A 9169-nucleotide genomic window follows, 5' to 3' on the forward strand; every position below is an offset into this window, starting at 1 on the left:
TAGTGGATAAAAATCAAAGTATTGGTCTTTTATTATCCCACGTGGCTGGCTTTCTCCCTGTGCACAGTGGGTTATCCACTGGCCCAGGACCAAGCAGAGGTGCTGGTGGTCGGGCTGTACCCCAGCTGCAGCCATGGCGTGTGAATTACTCGCTTGGCACATGCCATGAGCCACAGAATCACTGCTCGGGGATCACCAGCCGGCTCTGAGCTTGGTGCTTGTTTGGGCTTTGAGATCCGGTGGCTGTAAAGGCAGATGCTTGTACCCAGGACTTGAGAGCAGCCTCAGAAGCTCCACGTTGTCTGGTGGTGGTAGAAGTGATGATTCCAAGTCAGGTTTATTGCATGCCTTTGGCAGCTCGGGTTGGTTTTACCGTGAGTCTCGTGTATTTTCACTATCTTGAGCTAGAAGGATCCTCCTGTCCTGTAGGAAACAAACTGGTCACGCTGGTATGGGGTCTGCTGGTGCGCGACTGCGTCCTCCTGCAATTCAGCTGTTACTAAAATAAGACTCTTATTCCTCTGCAGTTCCAACTCGTCTCTTAAGGATCGTGTGATTTATTTGGTTTTTCCCTTTTCTGTTTTGGACTGGGTGTTATCCATACACACGCACGCTTAACCGAAAGAAGATACATCAAACCAGGGCCAAGTGTTTGGCAGCGTGAGGCATCAAGCCTGTAGAGTGGAGTTCATTATGCATTGTGCAAAGAAAGCCAAAGGATGAGGCGTGGGAAGCTCTCCAGCTGCCTCCTCTGCCAGTTGTTCTGCTGTTGTACCTGCTTCCTAGTGCTCCGAGATCCCGGTCTGTGCAGGAGGCAGAGAAAAGCCTCTTTCCAGCTCAGAATGATTGCATTTCTTCTGTTTTTTTATTTTTCCTTACCTCATGAAGGAAATAAACATAATGTAACTAATTGGCAGGGTTTACAGATGGGATTTCAGCCAGCCCTGAGGACTCATGGGCCCCAAGCCCCATGCTTGACTATTTTAAATTTATGGCATAAAAATCAGGCTGCTTTAGGTTACTCGCTGGTAAATGTTGCGGAAAAAAAGGCACTTGGACCAGCGCTGAGCCAAGGGAACTCAAGATGCAGCCTGGTATTTACTGCCCAGAGCTTCCCTGCTGCTGGTAACATTTCTCACTCACACGCACACACAAAGGGTGGCTGGTGTGAACGCTTCTGAATTGGCAAAAAATTTTAACACGGTGGCTTTTGGCTGCTGGTGCCTCTTCCCTTCTTGAAGGCAAGCAGGGAACGCAGTGCAAGCCCTTTGGCCAGAACAAACCAGTCAGATGAGACTGCACTTGGCTTTCAAAAATGTTTTTCCAGATTTGTTAGGTAGCTTGCATAATCTCACTCTGAATGAATGAACGCGGTGTTTTGGCATGGTTTTTTGTTTGTTTGACCTTTTTTTTGGCAGTTCAGCCTCCAAAGAAGCTGATGGCATCCCCCTGTGCCCTCAGCCAGCGTAGAGACTGGGAAAATGAATGGAGGAGACAAGGAAATGGACACAAAGGGAAAACAACCAAAATACACTGAAAATACTGATTTTAAGTCGTGATGTTTTGTGTAAGTTTTTTCCCAGCTCTGAGAGTGCCTGTTGCTCTTTCCCCTTTCCTGTGTGCCCAGGCTCCCGAGCACAAAGCCTCCACAGAGACCCGATGGCCCATCCTTGGCGCTGGATGTGGGGCTGTGCCTCCACGGAGAGCGGTGCTGCCAGCTGCCTTCCCCAGTCTCAGGGCTGCTGGGAGCGGCTGTTTCCCAGGGAGCAAACCTTGCTGTGCTGCCCTGGGCTCCAGGAGGCGGGCGCTGGAGGAGGGAGGAAACCAAGCCAAGCTTTTACAGAGCTCTTGGAGGGATGCAGAGAGATTTACACTCAGGCAAAGGAGGCCAGCATCTGCCAGCGATGCGCATCCCTTCTCTGCTCAGGGGGTATCTGTTAGTTTTTGGTGCACGCAGTTCTGCTGCGGGCGGTGTTTGCATCTTAGCTGGCTCTGGTTTTGAGAGCTCGGCTCTGTCCAACAGATGATTTGCTGTTTTATGTTATGTCTCTGCGCTGAGCCTGCTGCCCTCCGCTGCCTCACCTTTTCAGAGGGTTGTTCCTGTGATCCTCCTTAATGCTTTCATGTGATTACAGTTTGTGTTTTTAATTAATTGAGGAGAGTTGTCCTCTTGTTTATATCCATGGAAACTGACGCCGTGGGTTTTGAATCACTGAATTTATACCCAGGCAGAACTGCTGTCACAATCACTGCCTGCTCCATACAGGCATATGTTTGCCTTCTGAGAGCCTGTGTTTACAGAAGATAGTGACTAAACTCCTTATTTTAGAATCCATTGGCTTTATGCTTCATAGCCACACTGCTGCAGTCCAAGCGTTACAAGAGTTAACGTTCAGTGGAGCCCATGCCATGGCTTGGAGCTTCTAGTCCAAATATCACCTCTGCAGGTGAAATTTCATTTATTTTATGACAGACGGTTAAGAGGAGCACCCGAATGGGACCAGAGGTTGATGGTTGGACTTGATAATCCTTGAGGTCTTTTCCAACCTTAATGATTCTATGATAGGTGGAAAAGAACTAATATTTAACGCAATGCCTTTCCCTGAATGGTAGCGATACCAAGACCACGTAGGTAGCTAATGCAGAACAGCCATCCTTTTTGGTTGCATGCCTTGCTCCCTTCGTCAGGTATGTCTACAAACTCCGCATGGGGAGTGGTGTGTTTTCCGCTGTGCTCTGTAAAAGTTTTGTGATCTCAAAACGTAGCTTCTGCTTTCCACTAGAGGCCGATAAAGTGCAGGACAAGGCTGCTGCGAGGCTTTCAGCAGAAAGCCCCATCTTTTTTTCCCCTTGCAGACCTGTTGCTCAACTGTTTTATTTCTATCTTGCTGATTATTTCTTTTTGTAGAAATGCTTCACCCTCTCATGAAGTGGAATTCATTTGCTAATTCGTTCTTCTAGTGTTTTGTTCCCAAAACCTTCAAGGAGCTATAGTTACCCTCTTGATTTGCTCATACAAATTCCTTCCACATTTTCATTTCCTAGCTGTTAACTCCGTAACAACCTCCGTGGAATAAGGAGACATCAAAACGGCGATGGAAGCAGTGGGTAATACCAGTGCTTTGGTCTGTCAAGAAGTTCCGGAAATGCTATGCCTTTAGCTACTAAATTTTACTGGGGTTCTTCCTAAATTTCCTGCTTGCCAGTGACCAAGCCCAGGACATCCGATTCCAGCTGAGGGCCAGGGCTGCACCCTGCCATCACTCTGCCCGGATGCCGTTGCCTCCTGACCGCTCGGGTCATGTCTCAGCCCTGGGTTGTGCTCTGTTGTGCAGTTATTAGGAGGGTCACAACACCAGGAGTCCTCAAACACGAGGGTGGTAGTGCCAGCTCTGTGTCACAGGTTGGAAAAGTGATCTGGGACCACCCCACGTTTCCTGGCTCAAATGAATGAGGAATAACTCTGCTTAATGTGTTGGTTAAAGCCAGAGATGTTTCCAGCAGGACCAAGGCACTGCTTGGTGCGTTAACTTGCACAATTGTTCAGGATTTTGCTGGTGCCCTAGCAGGGGTCTCGCGTGAGCAGCACTTATGTGTAAACCCCCCACCCCATTGCTGTGCTGTGCTGGGTCTGGTTATATCACCGAGCTTTGGCTGCGAGATTTCTCTGGGGACCCTGGGGAGCTTGCTTTCAGAGGGAGTCGGGCTCCTCCTTTCGGAGGATGAGCTGCTCCGGTGGGAGTACAGCGCTGCTCTTCCAGAATGCCTGGTGTTTGCAGGATTTGCCAGGCAGCAGCCTCCAGAAACTGACCCTGAGGTGCCAGCAGCTGCGGGGGATATCGAACACCTCGCTGTAGGCTGCAGAAAGCGGGTTCGTTATTGTTATCCACTCCTCATTAGCTCTGGTGTAGCCTCGCAGGGGAGCGAGGTCGGCAGCAGCTTCCTGGCCGCTCTCGTGCTGCTGGTGGCCACGTGTGTGCGGTGCTACGGTGTTGGGCTCCTGCAGGACCTGCCATCAGAGGGAGGTACCAGCCAGTAAAAACAGGGAAAAAAGGAAGCAGAGGGAATCTGGCTTGGCTTGATTTATCCCCTGGTGTGAGTAGTGTCACAAACACTCATATGGTAAATAACAGAAAATGAACAAGTAGTAGGAAGTGAGACAGGCACATCAGCTTTTCGTCTAAAAGTCTCTATAGCTATTTTTGCAAAATGAACAATTTTGTACATTACCAGTCACACAGGCTGTTTAATCTCCCTTGCTTTCCCACTGTGCATCTTCTCTTTCTCTCGTATGTGGGTATCAAATAACGTGTCAGTGGGAATCAGTGTTAACGTTAAATGCTCGGTACCTGTTTTGATTCTCCTTCAGATATGCCTGAAAGACTAGGACCTCGTGGTACGAGGTGCTGTACAAATGAAAAGAAATGTGTTTTATGTTATAATTGACAAGCGAAAAAAAATTTCTGGTGTAACTCGAGCAGGCTGAAACAGGCGTGTGGTCTGAGATGTAAGATCCTTGGTGGAGTTTCCAGCCCAGCCCATCTCCCTGCTGAGGTTTGCCGTTCTCGGATGAGAGAAGGGGCTTGGGGTCTTCTCCTTGCTTTAACCCCCAGGCGCTATTTCACTTGGCAGGTGACAGTCCCTTTCTGCCCAGCTGTTCTGCTCTCCTGTAAAATAGGCAAGTTAGGGTGCGTGCCACCTTTTAGTGCTTTTTAATACATTAAATTAGGAGAATGTTCAGCCCAGAGGTGTTACGGCTTTCTCAGAGCAGGTATTAATTTTGGGGGCTGATTATGTGGAGGGAATGAGTCCCTGCTGCTCATAGCAGGGGCTGATTTCGGTGGAGCCGGCAGCCCTCTGGCCGTGCTGGGGTCAGGGCATGCAAAAGCGGCAGCTCTGCGTCGAGGCAGAGCCTTACACCGGCACCGACCCTCAGCTCCCCGCCACCTGGTGCCAGCAACTGTGTCGGGGCTCATTTCAAGCTGGTCTGATGGGGGGGAAAAAACTGTCAGATCAGCGGGCGTAGTATTTTATACTGAGCCTTTTATGCCGTCCCTAATATCGCAAGTCAGCGGGACGCTTGCGAACGAGCGGGAATGTTTGATCTGCGGCTGTAATTTTGCTAACTGTTTCTCCTTGTGTTAATTTACATTTGGGTGATTCTGTAAGAAACTTTAGCGGAATTTAATAACACTAATATTAAAAAACGACTATCAGGTCAGCATATTTCCATCTGATTAGTAGTTTTTCTCTTGATTAAATTATGCATTTTTAATACCAGCCCTTCATTTGTCTGTGATCTCGTGGCAGTGTAGCCCTCTGTGTGAAGCGAGCACATTGCAGTGCCCTCTGTGCTGGTGCTGGATGCAAATTTCCTTGTTTCTCTGTATTTTTTTTTTCTGTATCCATCATACTGCTTGCCTTTGCTTGCCTAGAATAAAAGGTCATTGTAAATCGTGATTATTCTTCGAAGTTGCTCAAACACTTATTTCTTAGACTTGATATGTTTCACCCTTGAGCACACAGAAAATAGATTTAATCAAAAATGAAGATTTTTCTGGGAGAAGTTGTTGGTGGTTTTTTCTGTTTGTAGGTTTGTTTTCAGGTTTTTTCCCATATGAAGTAGCCTTGACGAACACGCAAAAAAACCTGAACTGAAACTGGTTTTCACTTTGGTTTGAGAGCTGAAGTGGAATAAAGTTATTCTTCTTTTAAGACCTTCCATATTATTTTTTTACAGGGAAGACGGATGAGAATTCACTCTTCACCTGTGATCTTGAAGTGATTCTCCAAAGCCAGTATCAGAAAAGTGCAGTTAAAATGATGATGCTCAGGATCTCCCTGAAGTCGAGAGTAAAGGGTGTGTTGAGTTTGGTGAAAACAGGACATCATGCTGCTGGGGTTAGTAAGTGTTTCTCGTCCCTGATGCCCTCGGGTTTTACTCGGCGTGTATGTTTTGTGTGAGCTTGATTCCAAGTTCTGTCTTTTCCGTGTAAAGAGCCAAGATGGACACCTTCACCTGGTTCACCTCTTTGCGCTTTCTCATCAAAATGTTACATTGGACCAGAGAGAAAAATGTGAAAAAGTGCCCCTTAAGTAGTGCGGTGTATCCAGCGTGTTGTCCTTGGCATGTCCCCTTCAGTGCTGTGCACACGGGGTCACGTTTTGTACCACTGCTTGCTGAGAGTTTTGCAAAAACATGTGCAGGACACGGTGTCCCAAACCTGGAAAAGAATCCCAGTGTAGAGAAATTTCCAAAGGCACAGCTCTGGCTTGGGATGTTTTCCCCAAAAGAAGCCATTTTGGGTCAGCGCTGGATGCTGATCCTTCCCCAGGGTCAGTCAGAGCTGTGACAACACGCCAGTTGAAGATGGACATATCTTCATAAGATAGGTTGGCTCAAAATAACGCGTCGCACATGCTGGGTGTAGGTAGTAAAAAAAAAAAAAAAAACAAACCAAAATTAAAAAAAAAAAATCTAAAAAAATTCTAAAATGTAAAAAAAAAAATCTTCAGATGACAAGATTAAGAAGTAGGTAAGAAGGCAATTCATTGGGGAGAAAAAACCCACAGCTGTGGAACAAACCTGAGGAGGGCTTGATTTTAGGTGAGACGTGCGGTCCTGCACAAAGAGATGGTGCTGGCGGACTTACCTGGCACTCGTACACGAGTCACCAGTATCCTCAGCTCCAGCAAGCATGAGTTGGAGCCAGGCTTTAATCGAGAGTTCAGATAAAGAGCGTGTTTCTCCACTGGGGAATTTGGGTGGCATAAATCTGTACTCTTAACAGGCTGGAGTCTTGGGGGCAGGCACGCTCCCATTGCGAATGCTTTTCCTAGGGGTAGATAAAAGCCACCCATAAATAAAGCTTTGAAATCTTCCAGGAGAGGTTAGCAATACAAATATGGGCACATGAAGCTCAGTGTAGAGCAATAATTCCACAGATTTTTATTAGAAAGTAGATATATGGGAGCAGCAATGCATGATAAATCAACGTATCTGCCTCCTTACTGGCTTTTATGACAGGCATTAGCAGTAGTGACTGTCACAGAGATCATAACTGCTTTATTCCAGCTGTCTCTGTAAGGCGTAGTCAAATACAAGCAGTTTGCATTATTTCTTAAGTATAAACTCTTTTTCCCTGCATTGAATTAATGACAAAAGTGTTCCTGGTAAACAGGAAATCTGTGAGAAAGGCAGCAGGAAGCTGTGCTCTCATTTTTTTGTTTTGGTAGGGTTTTCTTGGAACCGGGGAGGCAGCTGATGTGCACTGCCCAGTGCACCAGGGCAGGGCTGGCGGAAGGTCTCGCTGCCGAGGGGGTGGTTGGGGGCTGCTGGTGGGAGCCGGGGCCCAGCCGGCCTCTCCTTTAGGATGCTGGAGTGAGATCTGCTGCTGCGTTGCTGATGCCGGCAGCACAGGCACGCGGTGTTTCATCTTTCTCAGTTGTCCTCTTGAGTAAATCAGTTTACATTAAATCTGATTATGCACATAATATAGATGTATAAATTAAGTAGATAATTGGTAAATAATGGCATTGCCACCAAAATTACTTGAATACAGGGTTAGAGAGGGTCTTCTGTCTTAAAAAAATGTTTCTGTCTTTCTAGGGTAGGGCTTTCAAAGACAATTAAAGGAGTTCTGCACCTGAACCTAGACCTTTACAGGTTCATAGCTGCTGCTGACTTAAACACCTGTGGGAAACCAGGCACTTGGCTCTGGGAACTCCCCAGAGCACTTTACAGGCCTGGGGAAGAGGAGGCTGTTATGTGTTGAAATCAAAGTAATATGTCCTTGTACCCTTCTTAGATGCTTGCTCCATGCGTACCATGCAGCACACAGCTCGGTGAGTCTAACGCCAACCAGATGTTTTACGCTGGAGCTGCCCTTTTTTGTTTCACGTTGTACGCGTGCCTGGAAGCAGCATCATGTAAGATGGCAGCGGAGCAGAAGATGAGAGGTAGATTTATCTGGCTGTTTCATCTTCTGCTGGTCCTCCTCCTCCTCTTGGCCACATCTGTGGCGATCCCACACCTTTCAGCCTCTCCTGCTCCATCAAAAGACTTGTGGCTGCCCTGGAGAATAATCAGACACATAACTGCCATCTTCCTCCTCTGCGGTTAGTCCTGCAAAAATAGCGCTTGGTCCATATGGTGCTGCTGACACTATAGAGGTGATGCTATGGATTAATTACAGCCGGGGACACCGGGAGGGGGAAGCTGTGCATGGGTCGCTTTCCCACGAGGTGCGCAGTTGCGAAGCAACCTGACACATCTGCCAGGGCTGTCTAAGAAACTATTAGCCAGTTGCTACCTCCTGTGCTCGAGAGCTGCAGGCAATTTCACAGTAATAGTTTCTCGGTTTCTTTCATGCAGGCAGCCGTGGTACCGAGGTACTGACTTAAATATGTATCACGGAATGGCAGCCTTTAATAGAGGCTTTACGGGAACAAAATGTATGTGGGTAATCCACGAAGGCTGGTTGCGGCTGACAGCTTCATTATTGCTCTGAAGATGCATGGTGGGCACTGCGCGCTGGCAATAGCCGTAGGACGGGACAGCTTTGGTTGGGGTCCTGGGGATGACTTCTTCTCCCACCTGCACAGGCTCAGGGGTAAAATCAGAAGAAACTACGCAGGGAGTCAAAAAATCACAATATTATTGCGCTGTAGAGAAGCAGAGGTGAGTTACTGGGAGGTTGGAGCACACCCCAGCTTGCAGAAAGGGCCACGAACTGGTTTCCTCTGCAAACCCAAAGAGAAGGGAGATTTTTACACAGCAAAGCTGGGCTGAGTGTAGAAGTCCCCTAGTGTGGTCTGACGTCAAAATTAATAATTTGTCCTTTTTTTTTTTCTTTTGTAGGAGGGAAGCTGAATGTGAAAGCAAAGGCAGTTTGGGTACCTGTGTGTGCAGAAGTAGGTTTAGGGCTCTTGGCAGGTGACTGAGGAAGGGATCATTCTGGTACTTCCAGGGAACTTGATTTAAAGCAGCTGAAAGCTTAAATGACATTTAGTGCCTTTGGAAAACTACCTGAATCCTCAAAGCAAGGGCAAGCTCTAAATTTTGATAACACTGTCAAGATGTGTACCCAGTGCCTGGAGACATCTCCTCCTGCCGCACCGCTTCCCCTTAGCAGTATTCCCTGCCCAAATGGAGAAAAAATAAAAAATC

The sequence above is a fragment of the Pterocles gutturalis genome, unplaced genomic scaffold (assembly GCF_000699245.1).
Source record: "Pterocles gutturalis isolate BGI_N339 unplaced genomic scaffold, ASM69924v1 scaffold50647, whole genome shotgun sequence".
Taxonomy (NCBI): domain Eukaryota; kingdom Metazoa; phylum Chordata; class Aves; order Pterocliformes; family Pteroclidae; genus Pterocles; species Pterocles gutturalis.